Source organism: Oryctolagus cuniculus, chromosome 21 (genome assembly GCF_051225735.1).
Source record: "Oryctolagus cuniculus isolate XC-2025 breed Fujian yellow rabbit chromosome 21, ASM5122573v1, whole genome shotgun sequence".
Lineage (NCBI taxonomy): Eukaryota > Metazoa > Chordata > Mammalia > Lagomorpha > Leporidae > Oryctolagus > Oryctolagus cuniculus.
In genome coordinates this window covers 11456006-11475771 of record NC_142887.1, presented here as the reverse complement: position 1 = coordinate 11475771, position 19766 = coordinate 11456006, and the positions used below count along the sequence as shown (strand labels likewise).

Sequence of the window (19766 nt, the reverse complement as noted above, 5' to 3'; positions counted from 1 at the left end):
TGAACACTGCCTGATTTAGGAGCCTGTTGACTTAATTTCATTTCATAGGCTGTAATGCCTTTGGAATTTTGTACCAGGGAGATGTATTAGCTACTGAAAAATAAATTCCATTTCATTCATTTTTTTTAAGCCCACAAGGTGGCAAATCAGGCGAATCTAAACCAAATAAGTATTACTTAGATATAAACACGTAAGTGGCAAAGCATTAAATAAAAGCGAGAGGCTGTTAACACAGAGACAGGAAAGGAACTGTACTGAGGAGCTGGAGACTTTGTTAATCTACATGGTGGGCATCTGCGAGTATTCTTTGAAGTAGACTAATATTTTACAGATTATGGGTTTTTTTTTAAAGATTTATTTTATGGGGCTGGCGCCGTGGCTCAATAGGCTAATCCTCCACCTTGCGGCGCCAGCACACCGGGTTCTAGTCCCGGTCGGGGCGCCGGATTCTGTCCCGGTTGCCCCTCTTCCAGGCCAGCTCTCTGCTATGGCCAGGGAGTGCAGTGGAGGATGGCCCAGGTGCTTGGGCCCTGCACCCCATGGGAGACCAGGAAAAGCACCTGGATCCTGGCTCCTGCCATCGGATCAGCGCGGTGCGCCGGCTGCAGCGGCGGCCATTGGAGGGTGAACCAACGGCAAAGGAAGACCCTTCTCTCTTCTCTCTCTCTCACTGTCCACTCTGCCTGTCAAAAAAAAAAAAAAAAAGAAAATACAAAAAAAAAAAAAGATTTATTTTATGCATTTGAAAGACAGAGTTACAGAGGGAGGTCTTCCATCCACTGGTTCACTCCCCAGATGGCCACACTGGCCGGAGCTGCGCTGATCCGAAGCCAAGAGCCAGGAGCTTCCTCCAGATCTCCCATGTGGGTGCAGGGTCCAGACACTTGGGCCATCCTCTGCTGTCCTCCCAGGCCATAGCCTAGAGCTGGATTGGAAGAGGAGCAGCCAGGACTAGAACCAGCACCCATATGGGATGCCGGCACTTCAGGCCAGGGCTTTAACCCGCTGCATCATGGAAATATATCCACTCTCCTGTACATTAGTTTCTTACAGACTGTCTTCTTAGAGACCATTCTGTATTCCACCCCTGGAACAGCTCTTCCATTGTGTGTGTCTGTTTACACATTCTAAAACAGTATTTAAGGATAAGATACATCTATACATTGTGCTACAGAAAAACTTCAAGATTTGTGAAAGAAGACAGCATATGACCCTGTTTATATAATAATGAACTCTATCTAGGTAATGTTTAGGTGGAGAAAAGATAGAAGAAGGGTTGGAAAGGAGCAGCAAACCATTATCTTGGTCACCTCTGGAGAAGAAAGAAAATGCTGAGTTTTAACACGGACTAATATATTTGCCTTTTTTTTTTTTTTTTTTTTTTGACAGGCAGAGTGGATAGTGAGAGAGAGACAGAGAGAAAGGTCTTCCTTTTGCCGTTGGTTCACCCTCCAATGGCCGCCACGGCTAGCGCACTGCGGCCGGTGCACTGAGCTGATCCGAAGCCAGGAGCCAGGTGCTTCTCCCATAGGGTACAGGGCCCAAGCACTTGGGCCATCCTCCACTGCCTTCCCGGACCACAGCAGAGAGCTGGCCTGGAAGAGGGGCAACCGAGACTAGAACCTGGTGTGCCGACGCCGCTAGGTGGAGGATTAGCCTATTGAGCCGCGGCACCGGCCTATATTTGCATTTTTAGCAACCATTGTGAATTTCTAAGTTTCATCAAATATTGCTATATTTTATATTACTTTCCCAATTTAAACTATAATTTTATTTTATTCTAAGGAGCAACAGACCACACTGTTCTGTTAAAGTGATTGTTGGAGTTCCCAAAGATCTTTTTTATTCCTTAGCCTCTTACGGATTAAAGTAAAAGAGTAAGGAAAAGCAATATTATACAAAGATTGACTTGTCAGGCCTTGGCTTTTTTGGGAAGACTTACTTTTCTATCTAAAATTCTGCATTTCATAGTGTCAGTCTTCCTGTATGAGGACTGGAAAAGAACTTTGGAAATAACAGGTGAGTTAATTAAGGGGTTAATGCCAGGAAGAGACTCATAAAAGTTCAAAGATTCTTTCAAAACTTGCATCCTTGGCTTGACAGACATGTGTATTGACCAGTGGTGTTAAAAATCCAAGCATGACTTCATCATGCTCAGTTGTCATTGGCTGACAATCCCCCAGGGACTGGACTAGAAGGCTGGCAGTTAACTCTTTCAAGGATGATCACACCCTTTACATTTTTCTTTTGAAAGATGAAGTAGTCAGATGGAAAGCCTAGAAAAGTCCTCAGGCCTCTAGTGCCACCTTTGGATGTGACCCAGAAGACAGGATGCATCCCTGCCTCCCTTAAAAGGAGCCCTCAGAGGCAAATTTCCTGGAGAAAAGTTTTCATCTTTTAAAATGGGGAGTCAGCTGACCTTGCTGAGTGAGAAGAGAGGGGAGGAAAGAAATCTGTCAGAACAGAGCCCAGGGTTGGGAGACCGTGCCATTAATCTTGAGGGGCAATCCGTCACTGAGGAGATTGAATTGCATTTCCTGCCTGAAGATGCAGCCGCAGATGACCTCTGCAGGGGGCCTCAGACCCCCTCTCACAGCTGGAGAGAGGATGTGTCAGCATTGACTTTCAGGTCTCACCCTGCCCTTTGTTCACAATTCAAACTCTTTGTGTCCAGGCTGCTGCTGAGGTTTTTATAGTTGTTCATGCAGCTGATTCTTTTTTAACTGCCCACATCTTGCAACTTCTGAGAAACAAACTTTGTGTTTGGCAGAAAATAATATGTGGAGGTGCCTCCGCAGGGAACCAGCATGCACACAGGGAATTCTGAGAGGCTACTGGGCCTTCTGCCTTTAATGCTTGCCCCTTCCTGGCCTCCCTGAATGCTGTGAGGACCTGGATGGAAACAGAAGTCCGGCAAAACTAGTAACAATGCCTCATGTTTATGTGGCTCCTTTACAAAAAAGCTTTTACACCCATTACCTCATGTCAAAGGCACTGTGCAAACAGAAGCATTTACATCAAGGGACATTCTAAATCCCCGAGTGCAGAGATGAGCCATGTGACCCTGGACAACAAGCCCAAACTGAGTCTTGGTTTTCTCATCTGTGGAATGGGGGTTGTTAGAGTCATGTGGCTTTTCTTAGCAGTGTGTCTTCGGGCAGCAGGCTAGAGGCACGGGTGGGCCATAACAGAGTGCCTGAGTTCATGTCCAAGGTTCCTCTTCCAATTCCAGCTTCCTACTAATGCAAACCCCAGGATGCAGTAGCAACCTTTTCTGTCTCTCAAATAAATAGATTTTTTAAGTGAAGGTGCCCTCCTGGGCTCCAAAACCATAACTAGCAGTGGTCAGGGAAATTCAGCTTTCCACAGCCTGAGGGAGAACAGCCCTGCTTGTTTCTCCAGCCCCCTAACCCTCCCCAACTGCACTCCTTCCATTTGAGCATGCTGAACTCTGTATTTTGATTTCTTTGATGAAATCTGCTTTTTGTAGTTCAGGCCTTTGAATTTGCTGATCCCCTCCTCCCCAGCACTCTGTCCTGCCAGCCCTCCTCCCCTTCAAAGCTCTTACTTCTCTTGGAGTCTGTTAGATATCTTCTGCTTCCTGTCTCCTACTGGCAATTACCACTAAACCATCTTCCCTAGGTATCTGTGGGGGTTTGTCTCCAGGACCCCTGTGAATGCCAAAATCCCAGGGTATTCAAGTCCATTACATAAAACTGTGTAGTAGTAGGAACTAGCATTTAGCTCTGTGACTGTCTCAGCTTGGGATAGCCATATCCTATATCAGAATGACTGCGTTCAAGTCTCAGTTCCACTTCCAGTTCCAGCTTCCTGCAAATGAACGACCTGGAAGACAGTAGGTAATGTCTCAAGCAGTCGAGTGTCTGCCACTCAGGTTGAGTCTCCAGCTCCTGGCTTGGAGCCTCAGTGGTTAGAGGCAACTGGGAATTCCCAAGCAGCAGCTTAACCACTGTACCACAACGCTCATGCATGGTTTTTAGTTGACAGAATACTTGTAAATTGGCAAATGGGAGATCCCTGTCTCTGCCTTTCAAATAAATAAAAACAAACTTTTGTTTAAGATTTTTTATTTGAGAGGCAGAAATAGAGAGAATGAGAGGGAGAGACAGAGAGAAAGGTCTTCCATCCGCTGGTTCACTCCCAAATGGATGCAACATCTGGAACTGGGCCAGTCCAAACCCAGGAGCCAGGAACTTCTTCCAATATTCCATGCAGGTGCAGGTGCCCAAGCACTTGGGCCATCTTCTGCTACTTTCCCAGACCTTAAGCTGAGGACTGGATCAGAAGAGGAGCCAGGACACGAAATGGTGCCCATATAGGATCTCTGCACAATAGGCGGAGGCTTAGCCTACTACATCACAATGCTCCCCACCCCATTCCCCTTTTTCTTAAAGAGGTTTTTGGGGGGCCAGAGCTGTGGTGTAACAGGTAAAGCCAGGCACTGCAATGGGAAAGCAGAAGAAGATGGTCCAAGTCCTTGGGCCCCTGCCCCCATGTCGGGGACCTGGAAGAAGCTCCTGGCTCCTGGCTTCAGATCAACTCAGCTCCAGCCATTGTAGCCATTTGGGGAGTGAACCAACAGATGGAAGATTCTCCTGCCTCACTGTAACTCTGCCTTTCAAATAAATAAATAAAATTTTTTAAAAATGTGAGAGATATCTTCTGTCTGCTGGTTCACTCCCCAGATGGACACAATGGCCATGGCTGGACCAGGCAGAAGCCAGGAGCCTCATCTGTGTCTCCCACATGGGTGCAGGGGCCAAGAGACTTGAGCTGTCTTCCACTGCTTTCCCAGGCACATTAGCAAGGAGCTGGATTGAAAGTGGAGCAGCCGGAGCTCAAATCGATACCCATTAGGGCCTGCGGCACAGTGAAACAAGGGAAATCGGTGCCACACTAGAAAGTACAAGTTAGGAGCTCTGGCTAAGAAATCCCATCTGTACCATTCACCAGCTCTGTGACCTGGAGCAAGTGAGGTCACCTTCCTCATGCTGTTTCCTTGCCTGTGACAAGGAGGTAAAAACAGAACCTCCCAGGTAGAATGTGAGGATGGGTGAGATGGTAAACAGAAAAACCAGGGTGCCTGGCATATAATAAGTGCTCAGTAAACACTGGCCACCATTGCTCATTATAGTAATTCTCAGACTAGAGGGGACCTCTGAGTCAATTAAACAGTTGCTAAGCACTTAAATTATGTCATGGTCCAGTGGACTCCCTTAATGTCTGCTGACCTGAATCTGTGAACTCCATGGAAGAGACCACGTCTACACTGTCATGATCTTGGCCCCAATGGATGTTAATTAGTGTTAAAGCATGCTAGGAGGGGGGCCAGAATTATGGTGTAGCAGATAAAGCCTCTCTGCAATGCCAGCATCCCATATGGGTGCTGGTTCGTGTCCCAGCTGTTCCACTGCCTATCTAGCTCCCTGCTAACGGCCTGAGAAAAGCAGTGGGAAGATGGCACAAATGCTTGAGCCCAGAGCCCCTACCACCCATGTGGAAGATCTAGAAGAAGATCCTGGCTCCTGGATTCGACCTAGTCTATACCCGGGTGTTTGAGGCCATCTAGGAAGTGAACCAGCAGATGGAAGATCTCCCTCTTTGCCTCTCTCTCTTTCAAATAAACATATCAATCTTAAAAAAGAAAAAAAAATGCTGAAAATAGTGGGCACTGACTTTGAAAACAGGCTGCAACACAGAATAGCTATTAGAGTTGTAACACAAATGGCCTGTGTGCTGGAACCAGTGGTGGGTGGTCCCTGCCTTCAGGAAGCCTACACCTTAGGGGAAGGGACAGATAGTGTTCTAGTAATTGCATGGATAGCTGGAACATTGCAACAACATGGAAAAGTAAATGATGCTATGAAACACAAATGGGGAGTGGGGAGTGCTGACCTCATCTGGTGTGGGGGAGGAAGTCCAGGAAAACTTCCAAGGAGGGAGAGCCCAGAGCCAAGCTCTGGGGGAAGAGGTCTTAGTGAGGCTGAGGTTGGGGACATCTTCTCACAGATGTAGAAGCCTCGTGACTGGGGAGAACACTTGCAAAAGGAACTGAAAGAGGGCCCATGTGACCTGGGTGTAGTTAGCTGAGGAGGGGTTGAGACGTTCTAAAGAAACAGGTATGAGGGCCGGCGCCGCGGCTCACTAGGCTAATCCTCCGCCTTGCGGCGCCGGCACACCGGGTTCTAGTCCCTGTCGGGGCGCCGGATTCTGTCCCGGTTGCCCCTCTTCCAGGCCAGCCCTCTGCTGTGGCCAGGGAGTGCAGTGGAGGATGGCCCAGGTGCTTGGGCCCTGCACCCCATGGGAGACCAGGAAAAGCACCTGGCTCCTGGCTCCTGCCATCGGATCAGCGCGGTGCGCCGGCCGCAGCGCACCGGCCGCGGCGGCCATTGGAGGGTGAACCAACGGCAAAGGAAGACCTTTCTCTCTGTCTCTCTCACTGTCCACTCTGCCTGTCAAAAAAAAAAAAAAAAAAAAAAAAAGAAACAGGTATGAGTGCACTGGGAAGCACAGCCAAGAGGGCAGAGCCCTAGCAGCATGGTGTGAAATGTAAAATATTCGAAATTGCTCAACAAAAGTGCTCATCAACAGGAGAGTGGACAAATCTCGTGGGGTGTGTCTCCACAGGAGGCAGAGCATGATCTAAAGCTTATGTGGCTGGGCCAGCGCGGTGGCACAGCAGATTTAAAGCCCCAGGCTGCAGTGTCGGCATCCCATGTGGGTGCTGGTTCGAGTCCCAGTCCAGCTCTCTGCTGTGGCTTGGGAAAGTAGTGGAAAATGGCCCAAGTCCTTGGGCCCCCTTGGCATTGCCTGGGAGACCTGAAAGAAGCTGCTGGCACCTGGCTTCAGATCAGCGCAGCTCCGGCCATTGCAGCCATCTGGGGAGTGAACCAGCAGATAGAAGACCTTTCTCTCTCTGCCTCTGGCTCTCTGTAACTCTGCCTTTCAAATAAATAAATCTTTAATAAATAAATAAAATTATGTGGTACAGTGGTTAAGAGCTGAATTGGGGGGCTGGTGCTGTAGCTTAGCGGGTAAAGCTGTAGCCTGTGGCGCCAGTATCCCATATGGGCACCAGTCCTGACTGCTCTACTTCCTATACAGCTCCCAGCTAATGTGCCTGGGAAAGAAGCAAAGGATGGCCCAACATTCAGATCTGGAAAAAAGCCCATGAGAGCATTTCAGGCATGAAAAGCCAAGACACTGTGGCAAAAAATGACCTACATGAAAGATCTCTGCGAGTGAGATCCCAGTGGAAAGAGGGGACCATCAAAGAAGGAGGTACCTTTCTCTGAAGGGAGGAGAGAGCTTCCACTTTGATTATGGCCTTGTCTGGATAATATCAGAGTTTGTGGACTCAAGAGGCTTCCATAGCCTTGGCAGCTCATGACAAGAACCTCGGGTGATCACTGACGTCATAAATAAGAGTGTCAGTTGTTAAATCAACAGGAGTCACTGTGCACTTGCTCCCCGTGTAGGGCCTCTGTCTTTAATATGTTGTACTATGGCCGGCGCCGTGGCTCAATAGGCTAATCCTCCACCTTGCGGCGCCGGCACACCGGGTTCTAGTCCCGGTTGGGGCGCCGGATTCTGTCCCGGTTGCCCCTCTTCCAGGCCAGCTCTCTGCTATGGCCAGGGAGTGCAGTGGAGGATGGCCCAGGTGCTTGGGCCCTGCACCCCATGGGAGACCAGGAAAAGCACCTGGCTCCTGGCTCCTGCCAGGATCAGCGCGGTGCGCCGGCTGCAGCGGCGGCCATTGGAGGGTGAACCAGCGGCAAAGGAAGACCTTTCTCTCTCTGTCTCTCTCTCACTGTCCACTCTGCCTGTAAAAAAAAAAAAAAAAAAAAAAAAAAAAAAAAAAAAAAAATATGTTGTACTATGAGAATTAATGGTAAAACTAGACTTCAGCCCGGCGCCGCAGCTCACTAGGCTAATCCTCCGCCTTGTGGCGCCGGCACAACGAGTTCTAGTCCCAGTCGGGGCACCGGATTCTGTCCCGGTTGCCCCTCTTCCAGGCCAGCTCTCTGCTGTGGCCAGGGAGTGCAGTGGAGGATGGCCCACGTGCTTGGGCCCTGCACCCCATGGGAGACCAGGAGAAGCACCTGGCTCCTGCCATCGGATCAGAGAGGTGCGCCAGCCGCAGCACAGCGGCCATTGGAGGGTGAACCAACGGCAAAGGAAGACCTTTCTCTCTGTCTCTCTCTCACTGTCCACACTGCCTGCCAAAAAAAAAAAAAAGAAAGAAAAAAGAAAACTAGTTTTCAAACAGTACTTCATACTTTGTGTGTCTGTGTAGGTGCAAACTGTTGAAATCTTTACTTAGTATAAAGTTGATCTTCTGTATATAAAGATCATTTAAAATGACTCTTAATGAAGAATGGGATGGGAGAGGGAGTAGAAGGTGAGATGGTTTAGAGGTGGGAGGGCGGGTATAGGGAGAAGAACCGCTATAATCCAAAAGTTGTACTTATGGAATTTATATTTATTAAATAACAGCTTTCTTTAAAAAAAAAAAAAAAAAAAAAAAAAAGGATGGCCCAAGTCCTTGGACCCCTGCCACCCATGTAGAAGTGAACCAGCAAATGAAAGATCTCTCTCTGAGTCTCTCTTGTTTTCTGTAACTTTGCCTTTCAAAAAAATAAATAAATAGAGCCAATTGGGGTGCCTGCATTCCCTATAGAGTTTTTGGGTTCTAGTTCCTGCTTGGCTTGGGAGCAGTAGGTGATAGCTTGGTACTTGGGACCCTGCCACACCTATGAGACCTGGATTGAATTCTGAGTTCCTGGCTTAGACTCAGTGAAGCCCTGGCTGTTGTGAACAGTTGGGGAATGACCAGAAGATGCCAGCTTGGATCTTTTGCTTTCTCTAAAAGGCTTCCATGGGACTAGTTTATTGGGATTTGAGTTATCACCTGCTGCCTCCCAGGGTGTACACTAGCAGGAAGCTAGGATCTGAAGCAGAACCAGGTCCTGAACTCAGGTACTTGGAAATGGAATTTGGGCAACCTAAGCAGCCTCTTAACCACTGCACCAGACGCCAGCTTCATATCATTCCCATTTTAGTATATGTGCTGCCAAAGTGAGCACCACTGTTTGTTTTCTAATGTGACAAAATAAACATAATCTAAAATTTGTTGTTTCGGGGCCAGCACTGTGGAATAGTAGGCTAAGCCTCTGACCGAGGCGCTGGAATCTCATATTGGTGTCAGTTTGTATCCTAGCTACTCTACTTCTGATCCAGATCCCTGCTAATGCACCTGAGAAAGCAGTGGAAGATGGCCCAAGTGCTTGGGACTCTGCAATGATGTGGGAAACCTGGAAGAAGCTCCTGGCTCCTGGCTTTGGATCTACCTAGCTCCAGCCATTGTGACCATTTGGGGAGTGAACTAGCAGATGGAAGATCTTTGTCTCTCCCTCTCTCCATAACTCAGCCTTTCAAACAAATAAATAAATCTTTTTAAAATTTTTATTGTTTTAACAGTTTTAAAGATTTTATTTATTGGGGCTAGGCCAGGCCAGAGCCAGGAGCCAGAAACTTCATCAGGGTCTCCAACCTGGTGACAGAGATCCAAGTACCTGGGCCATCATCTGCAGCCTCCCAGGAACTTTAGCAGGAAGCTACATAGAAAGAAGCAGGATTCAATTCCAGGGACTATGATATAGGATGCAGCTTTACCCACTGTGCCACAACACCCACCCCTCTGTTTTTCAGTTGACACTCACTACTTGTAAATTGGCACACTGTCACCTTTGTCAATATCCTGAACTGGCAAGACCACAGCAGAAGACAATGAGTATATATTTTCATTAAAAAAGAAAAAAAGTATGGTGGTTATGGTTTCACAACAATGTGAATGTACTTAATGCCACAGAAATACAATCTTAAAAATGGGTAAAATGGTATGTTTTGTGGTGTATATTTTACCACAATTAAAAAGAAGGAAGGGCAGGCTGCCATTGTGGCATACCAGGTAAAGCTGCCTGCACTGTTATCCCATATGGGTGCCAGTTTGTGTCCCAGTTGCTCCACTTCCAATCCAGATCTCTGCTAATGGCCTGAGAAATGCAGGCGAAGATGGCGTTCAAGTGTCTGGGCCCCTGCCACCCATGTAGGAGACCCAAATGAAGCTCCTGGCTTCAGCCTGGCCCAGCCCTGGCCATTGCAGCCATCTCATCTAGGGAGTGAACCAGAGGATAAAGATCTCTTTCTCTATCGCTCCCTCTCCCTTTGTCATTGACTTTCAAAATAAACACATAAGTAAATAAATTTAAAAAAAAAAAAAAAGAGAAAGGAGGGAAAACGTCACATGATGGAAAGCTTTGTGACTGTGCTGAGAACTTGAGTCTTTAATGATTTCTGTGTATTGTCTGAATTTCTACAATAGAATGTGTTCTCTCTAAAGAATTAACTGGCCATTACAGAAGCCCAAGCAAGGGACTACCAAGGAGGAAGGGTCCAATCCTTCATTCTACAGCTGGAGAGTCAGCAGTCAAGCTTCCAGCTCACCCGCAGCAGCATAAGAGCCAGTCTGCTGCAGTCTTGCCTGGTGAATGAATGAATGAATGGCCCCTGGGTAGAAGCAGTAGTGATCAGGCATTGCCTAAGCGTGTGCTCAGGCAAACTCCTCCCAGGGTGCCAGAGGAAGGACAGGCAGGTGAATGAGGGACCAGTTTGGCGTCTTCAAAAACCTGGTTCCCAGGTGAGAAGATAAGGCTCGGAGAAAGGTGCCTGGCAGTACAAGGTGATAAGGGGCCTCTCTGCTCAGAACACACCCACATTATAGCCCTATCTTTGTGCATCAGAGTTATTTATTTACAGGCCATTTCAACAGGAGAACTGGGGGCTTCTTGAGGGCACTCATTCATTCATGTATTTATTGAAGGGCCAGGTACCCGAGCACATATTTCAGCAACTGTATCCAGTATAGATGTTTGATAAATATACATTGCATTGACTAATAAGCTCTAAGTCTAGCATTCAGTAGGCACTCAATAAATGCTTCTTGAGTTGTACAAATAATGCATGGATATATTACTTACACCAGGCCTACATGCAGTAGATGTTTAATAAATCCTGAATTACATGATGGAAGTACCAGCATGAAGCCTGGCACACACAACATCCTCAAATGTTGCACACACCTGCCTTTCTGACCTCCCCTGTCATGATCCTGGACCCTCAACACTTCAATGCAGAGAACAAACTGAAAATACAGACCATGCTTCCATGCATGAACAAGCACTGATTAAGGATCTACCATGCGCTAGTCACTGCGATACAACACTGGACAAAACAGTTCTCTCATTTGCTGATATTCTAATGAGGAAAAGAAACAACAGGGAAACAACATTTTTTTAAAAATCGGGTAGCATTCAGGCATTTGGGAAGTAAACCAGATTCTAATAAATAAATATTTCAAATAAATATTAAAAGGGGGGGCCGGCACCATGGCAGAGTAGGTTAATCCTCCACCTGTGGCACTGTTATCCTATTTGGGTGCTGGTTCTAGTCCCGGCTGCTCCTATCCTGATCCAGCTCTCTGCTGTGGCCTGGGAAAGCAGTGAAGGATGGCCCAAATGCTTGGCCCCTGCACCCACATGGGAGACTTGGAAAAAGCAGTTGGCTCCTGGCTTCGGATTGGCGCAGCTCCGGCCATTGTGGCCATTTGGGGAGTAAACCAACGGAAGGAAGACCTTTGTCTCTCTCACTGTCTGTAACTCTACCTCCCCAATAAATATATAAAATCTTAAAAAAAAAAAAAAAAAAAAAAAGGCAGAGAGAGACACAGAGAAATCCTCCATCCTCTAGTACTGACAGATGAGTCTGGTGAGGACTCACTTCCTGGTTCACAGACGCTGGAAGGTAGGAGGGGTCTCGGGGGCCTCTTTTCTAAGGAATGAATTCCACACATGAGGGCTCTGCCTGTATGACCCAAGATCCAATCCTCTCACTTTGGGGCTTATGCTCCAACCTATGAGTGTGGAGCATCTACAGCACCAGCCATGGGATGTCAAAGGGGAGAGCTTTTCAGGTGGAAGGGACAGCCCACACAGAGGTCTTGCAGCAAGAATGGATGTGACCTGTGGAAAGAACAGCCAGCAGCAAGCAGAGCTCCTGGGCAAGGGGAGGCAGAAGGGGCCAGATCCCAGGCTTCCGAGTCATGCGGGGAGATGTTACCCTAACTCACATGCAAAGTACAACACAGAAGACTGATCATGACCCCTAAAGATGTCCAGGTTGTAAAACCTGGAACCTCTGACTATGTGACCCTATATGGAAGGAACTTCACAGATGTGATGAAGTCAAGGATTTTGAGAGGGGGAGACTATCCTGGGCCACAGGTGGGCCCAATATCATCCAGAGGGCCCTTGAAAGAGGTAAACAGGTGCATCAGACAGGAGATGTGACCATGGAAGTAGGGATTGGGGTGAAGATGCAGGAGGGGCCCAGAAGCCAAAGAAGACTGGCAGCCACTAGAAAGTGAAGAAGGTGGGGAAATGGGTTTTGTCCTCAGAGGCTCCTGAAGGAACCAGCCCTGCCACTGCCTTCATTTGAGCCCCTGACAATCCATTTTGGGCCTCTGGGCTCTAGAACTGTAGGAGAATAAGCGTGTGTTATTTTAAGGCACGACATTTATGGTGATTCGTTACAACAGCAACAGCGGCCGGCCACAATTAGGGAAGGGACAGGATCAGGCTTAGAGTTTCTTTTTTAAAAATTTTTATTTATTTGAAAGGCAGAGACAGAGATCTTCCAACCACTGGTCCATGTCCCCAAATGCCTGCAATGGCCAGGCCAAATCCAGGAGCCCAGAACCCAATCCAGGTCTCCCATGTGGCTGACAGGAAACCAACTACTTGAGCCATCACCTGTGCCTCCCTCCGCCCCTGCCCCTGCCCTAAAACCAGGATGCACATTAGCAGGAAGCTGGATCTGAACTGGAGGATCCAGGACCCAAACCACAGCAGCACTGCAATAAAGGATGGTGGCTTTTTTTTTTTTTTTTTTTTTTTTTTGACAGGCAGAGTGGACAGTGAGAGAAAGAGACAGAGAGAAAGGTCTTCCTTTTGCCGTTGGTTCACCCTCCAATGGCCGCTGTGGCCAGCACACTGCAGCCGGCGCACTGCGCTGATCCGATGGCAGGAGCCAGGTGCTTCTCCTGGTCTCCCATGGGGTACAGGGCCCAAGCACTTGGGCCATCCTCTACTGCCTTCCTGGGCCACAGCAGAGAGCTGGCCTGGAAGAGGGGCAACCAGGAAAGAATCCGGCGCCCCGACCGGGACTAGAACCCGTTGTGCCGGCGCCGCAAGGCGGAGGATTAGCCTATTGAGCCACGGCGCTGGCCAGGATGGTGGCATCTTAACCACTGAGCCAAACACTGCAAACTCCATGGCCCCCACACTGCCAATTTTATGGTTTTGAACGTTTCTTCCAGTCGCTGACACAGAATAGGTTTTAGGAGGATCAAGACTAGAAGCAGAAGTGGGAGTTTGGCCTACCAGCTAAGATACTCAAATCACATCAGAGTATCTGGGTTCAATACTCACCTCTGGCTCCTGACTCCAGCTTCCTGCTCATACACACCCTGGGGAACAGCAGCTGATGGCTCAAACACTTGGGTTTCTGCCATTCCTGGCTCCCAACTTGAGCCTGTCAAAGGCCTTTGTGGGCATCTGAGGAATAAGCCAGCAGATGGGAGCTTTCTATGTCTCTCAAATAAACACAAAAGAGTAGAGCAGAGACTGGGGCAGGCTACTGCAGACACCTGGGCAGCAGTGATGGCAGCCTAGGGAAGATGGAAAATGGGAAACAGGAGGGAAGGTCTCAGATTTTTAAGGAAAGCTAAAGGGCCTGAACTGACTGGACTTGTGGATAGATTGGATGTGGTGGGGGAAGGGCCCAGTGAAGGAAAGCCACTAGGGGTGACTCCAAGAGTGATCAGCCTCCAATTTCCCTATCTTCCCTGGGGCCTCACTCAGCCACACTGCACTCGACAGGCTGTTCCCGGGATGCTGGGCGTTTTATGTGATTAAGCTGGAACAGTTCTCTGGGAAATAAATGCCCTCAGTCTAAAGGGCTTTTATGAGCCAGGGCAGGGGATTAAAGGCAGCCGGGCTGCAGAGAAATCCCAGGGTCAGGAGACAGCTGAGCGTGGAGACTTTTAATCTAAACCTTAAACGTTTTTATTTTTCACTCTCTGAACTCAGGGTGTCACTTTAAATACATGTTTGGCAACATCGGCTGTTCTATTTTTCTTTTTAATTATACAAAGCGAGATCCTGGAAATGGCTCAGCCCCAGGCAGGGGGAGGCAAGGAAAGTTTGGCAGCAGCAGTTGGAGGCAGAGACACCAACTAAAAAATTCAGTGGATTTGAAATCCTTGGAGATTTCAAACTTCCAATCAAACTTCCAACCACTCTGAAGGGTTGTCGTGGAGACAAAACTTCCAACTACCCTGTGGCCAGCCCTGACTCAGGACTTCTAAAAGGAGGCTGACAGACTCACCAGCTCAGAATGGACAGAGGACAGATGGACACATCTCTGAGACAAAAATATTAGCAGCATGAGTGCCATACCTGGACCTTGAATTTGTTCTGGGCCTCTGTCCTCTTTGAGCCTTTCATCCCCTGAGCAGGAAACAGCTAACGCCACAGATAATCACCTCCCTCCTGTGTGTGTGGCACAGGGCTGTTGATACGTGCTGCCCTGTTTACTATGCTAAGGGTAGGGGCTATCGTTACGTCCATTTTCTACATAGGAAACTGAGGCTCGGAGAGAATACACAGACCCCACTCTCCAGTGTTGAACCTAGGCTTCTTTTCTCTCAAATACATCATTTTCCCTTCCCTGGTTTTGCTGTGGATCACAGGGAGGCCAACCCCTGCAGCTGCCCGTTCAGCTGGTTTCCTGCACAGATTGACTAATGGGAGGGATTATAGAAAGAGGAAGAGACACAGAAATCTTCCCTTCACTGGCCCACTCCCCAATGGTTCAGGGCCAGGCCAGGCTGAAGCCAGGAGCCCCATGTGAGACTCCCATGTGGGCAGCAGACACCCAAAGACCCAGGCCATCTTCTGCTGCTCTCTCATGCACACAAGGAGCTGGATCGGAAGTGGAGCAGCCAGGATGTGAACCGGCACCTTTACGAGATCCCTGCATCATAAGCAACAGCTTAACCAGCCCTGCCACAACGCTGGACCCCTTTATTGACTGTTGAGCTAACTGACAGACAAAAGTTTCTTCAAGAACACAAAGCAGGCCGGCGCCGTGGCTCACTAGGCTAATCCTCCGCCTAGCGGCGCCGGCACACCGGGTTCTAGTCCCGGTCGGGGCACCGGATTCTGTCCTGGTTGCCCCTCTTCCAGGCCAGCTCTCTGCTGTGGCCAGGGAGTGCAGTGGAGGGTGGCCCGGGTGCTTGGGCCCTGCACCCCATGGGAGACCAGGAAAAGCACCTGACTCCTGGTTCCTGCCATCGGATCAGCGCGGTGCGCCGGCCGCGGTGCGCCGGCCGCAGCGCGCCGGCCACGGCGGCCATTGGAGGGTGAACCAACGGCAAAGGAAGACCTTTCTCTCTGTCTCTCTCTCTCACTGTCCACTCTGCCTGTCAAAAAAAAAAAAAAAAAAAAAAAAAAAAAAAAAAAAGAACACAAAGCAATTCTTCTTGTCCAGGGATATTACCATTCCCACTCAGCAGAGGGGATCAGAGAGGTTGGGTTGCTTGCTACAAGTGACACAGTTACAAGTTGACAAACCTGTGATTCTAATCCAAGTGTGCCTAGCTCCAAAGCCTGTGTGATTTTTCTCACCTCTGTTCCTATCCTGACTTGCAGTTTCTTCATCAGCCCCTGGAATCTCAGCTTCCTAGGCAGCCTAAAGACCCCACCCCAAGTTACTGTAGGGTCCTTGTATTTGTTTCTTGGGACTGCTATGATAAAGTATTCCAATCTGGGGGCTCAGAATTCTGAAATCACTGTCACTAGAACCATCCCCATTTCACAGGCTCTAAGGGAGGACTTTCCCAGGTTCTTCTCTCAGCTTCTGGGAGCCTCCTGTGGTCTGGGGCTCATAGACAGCCATCTCCTCCTCCATCTTCCCTCTGTGCTGTGTGTCCAAACAGCCCCTTTTCATGAGAACATCATTCAAACTGGGCTATGGCCCACCCCAATGACCTCATTTTAACTTGACCTCCCACCCCCCCACCATAAAGACCCTATTCCCAAATAAGGTCACCTTCTGGGCACTGAAGGTTAGGACTTCAAAACATCTTTTTGAAGGGACCTAATTGAACCTATAGCAGTCCTCTCTGATCACAGGTGTTTAATTTATAGTGTGTCCTGGTTGGTTAGGCTTTCCTGACAGACTAACTTTGATTGTAACTCTTATTTATTTATTTGTTTTTATGTGAAAGGGCAGAGACAGAAAGACACAGAGACTTTCCATCTGCTGGCTCAGTCCCCAAATGCACACACAGCCAGAGCTGGGCCAGGTTGAAGCCAAGAGCCACATCTCCCACTGGGTGGCAGGGACCCGTGTACTTGTGCCATCACCTGCTGTCTCCCAGGCTGCACGTTAGCAGGAAGCTGGATTAGAACCAGAGGAAAGACTTGAACCTAGGTACTCCTATAAGGGATGTGGGTGTCCAAGCGTCGTCTCAACTACTGCACAAAACACCTGCCCAGGGAAGACGTTTAAACCCACCAACACCTGCCCCTTTGAGGGATGCAGCAATTCCCCTTGTCATCTATGCCCTGACAAAAGTTATCTCAATATTTTACTTCAAAATACATATAAAGACATAAAAGACTTCAAATAGCGAAACCAACATTCAAATATTCAAATTCAAATATTCAAACTTCAAAAGGAATAAAATTGAAAGATCTTACCTCTACCAGACTTTAAGACTAATTTTAAAGCCAGGGTAAATCAAGACAGTACATACTGGCATAAGAGTAGGATACTTAGACAAAGACTCTCACGTAGGAAGGTACTTCAAGAAGTTTGGGGAAAGTGGAAGTGAGAGATTATCGGGGCAGGTGTTTGACCTGGTAGTTGAGACACTCACATCCAACATTCAACTGCTGGGTTTGATGTGGCTCCATTCCTGACTCCAGCTTCCTGCTAGTGCAGACCACGGAGGTCAGCAATGATGGCTCAAATGGTTGGGGTCCCTGCTACCCACAAAGCAGACCTGGACTAAGTTCTTACTTCCTGTCTCTGACCCAGTCCTAGGCCACTGTAGGTTATATGGGGAGGGAACCAGCAGATAGGAATTCTGTTTCTGCCTCTCAAATAAATAAAAGTTTTTTAAAAATAATTTTATTTTGGTGTAAAAATTTTTTGACTCATATTTTTTCATAATACACACTTTCCACAAACCTTATGAAGACACCATATATACAAATTTGTTTTGTTTTTTTTTTTTTTTTTTTGACAGACAGAGTGGACAGTGAGAGAGAGACAGGGAGAAAGGTCTTCCTTTGCCGTTGGTTCACCCTCCAATGGCCACCGCAGCCGGCGCACCGCGCTGATCCGATGGCAGGAGCCAGGTACTTCTCCTGGTCTCCCATGGGGTGCAGGGCCCAAGCACTTGGGCCATCCTCCACTGCCTTCCTGGGCCACAGCAGAGAGCTGGCCTGGAAGAGGGGCAACCGGGACAGAATCCGGCGCCCCGACCGGGACTAGAACCCGGTGTGCCGGCGCCACAAGGCGGAGGATTAGCCTAGTGAGCCGAAGCGCCGGCCAATATATACAAATTTTAAAACATTCTGTGGGGCTAGCACTGTGGCTCAGTGGGTTAAGCTGCAGCTTGCAGTGTCAATATCCCACGTGGGTACCAGTCCTGGCTGCTCCACTTCTGAGCCAGCTCCTAGTTAACGTGCCCAGGAAAGCAGAAGATGGCCCTTGCACCCACGTGGGAGACCAAGATGAAGCATCTGGCTCCTGGCTTCAGCCAGGTCCAGTCCCAGCCACTGTGGCCACTTGAGGCGTGAACCACTGATGGGATATCTCTCTGTGTCTCCTCCTTCTCTGTAACTCTGCCTTTCAAATAAATAAATAAATTTAAAATTTGTGCCTAAGTTAACTTACCTTTTAAAATTTTTATTTACTGATTTATTTGAAAGGCAGGAACAGGTGAAGAATGAAAGATCTCCCATCTGCTGGTTCAATCCCCAAATGCCCACAACAGCAAGGACTGAGCCAAGCAGAAGCCAGGGGTCTGAAACTACATCAGGGTCTCCCATCTGGGTGGCAAGCCCCTAGCACTTAAGCATCACCTTCTGGTTCCCAGGGTACACATGAGCATACAGCTGAAATCAGAAAAACAGCCAGGCTCTAACTCTGCACTCATATATAAGATGCAGGTGTCCCAAGCAACATCTTTTCTTTCTTTTTTTTTTTAAAGTTCTCTAGCATTACAGAGTTGTTTTTTTTTTTTTTTTGGGGGGGGGGTTTTTTTTTTTTGAGATTTATTTTATTTATTTGAAAGACAGAGTTACAGAAATAGGTAGAGCCAGAGTTAGAGAAAGGTCTTCCATTCCACTGGTTCTTTTTTTCTTTTCTTTCTATTTTTTTTTTTTTTTTTTTTTTTTGACAGGCAGAGTTAGACAGTGAGAGTGAGAGAGAGAGAGAGAGAAAGGTCTTCCTTCAGTTGGTTCACCCCCCAAATGGCTGCTACAGCTGGCGCACTGCGCCAATCTGAAGCCAGGTGCTTCCTCCTGGTCTTCCATACGGGTACAGGGCCCCAAGGACTTGGGCCATCCTCCACTACTTGCCCAGGCCATAGCAGAGAGCTGGGATCAGTAGAGCAGCCAGGACTCGAACTGGAGCCCATATGGGATGCTGGCACTGCAGGCTAGGGCTTTAACCTGCTGTGCAACAGTGCCGGCTCCCCAAGTGACATATCTTAACTGCTGTGCTAATTACCTGCCCCAACCTTAAGTTTTAATTCCATGTTTCCTTGAATTTTTTTGAAGTTCTCTCCTTTTTTTTTTTTTTTTTTTTACAAAAAATTCATGCATTTTCACGGAGAAAACTTAAGTCACTCAAAAATAAGTATGAGGGGGCCAGTGTTGTGGCATGCCATTTGTGACATCAGTGCCCTATATTGAAACACCAGTTCAAGTCCAGGCTGCTCTGCTTCCAATGCAACTCCCTGCTAATGTGTCTGGAAAAGCAGCAGAAGATGGCCCAAGTGTATGAGCCCCTGCCACCCACATGGAAGACCCAAATGGATTTCCAAGCTTTGACCTGGACTAGCACCGGCCATGGCAGCCATTTGGGAAACCAACCAGTGAATGGAAGAGCTCACTTTTTCTTTATTTTTTCTAAAGATTTATTATTTATTTATTATTTGACAAGTAGAGTTAGTGAGAGAGAGAGACAGAAAGAAAGGTCTTCCTTCTGTTGGTTCACTCCCCAAATGGCCACCATGGCCGGAACTGCACCAATCCGAAGCCAGGAGCCAGGTGGCTCTTCTTGATCTCCCATGTGGGTGCAGGGGCCCAAGCACTTTGGCCATCCTCCACTGCCCTCCCAGGCCACAGCAGAGAGCTGGACTGGAAGAGGAGCAACCGGGACCAGAACCGGCACCCATACGGGATGCTAACGCCGCAGGCGGAGGATTAACCAAGTGAGCCACAGCGCCGGCCCTGATTTATTTATTTATTTGAAAGGCAGAGTTATAGAAAGGGAGAGATCTTCCATCTGCTGTTTTACTCCTCAAATGGCCATGAGGGCCATGGCAT

General features: G+C 48.2%; 1 protein-coding gene across 4 annotated transcripts in view; it reads right to left on the bottom strand.

The window, feature by feature from the left end:
* KDM2B (lysine demethylase 2B) overlaps positions 1–19766 on the bottom strand; it is a 158146-nt gene that overhangs the window by 133457 nt on the left and 4923 nt on the right. The gene's annotated exons all lie outside the window — the stretch shown is intronic.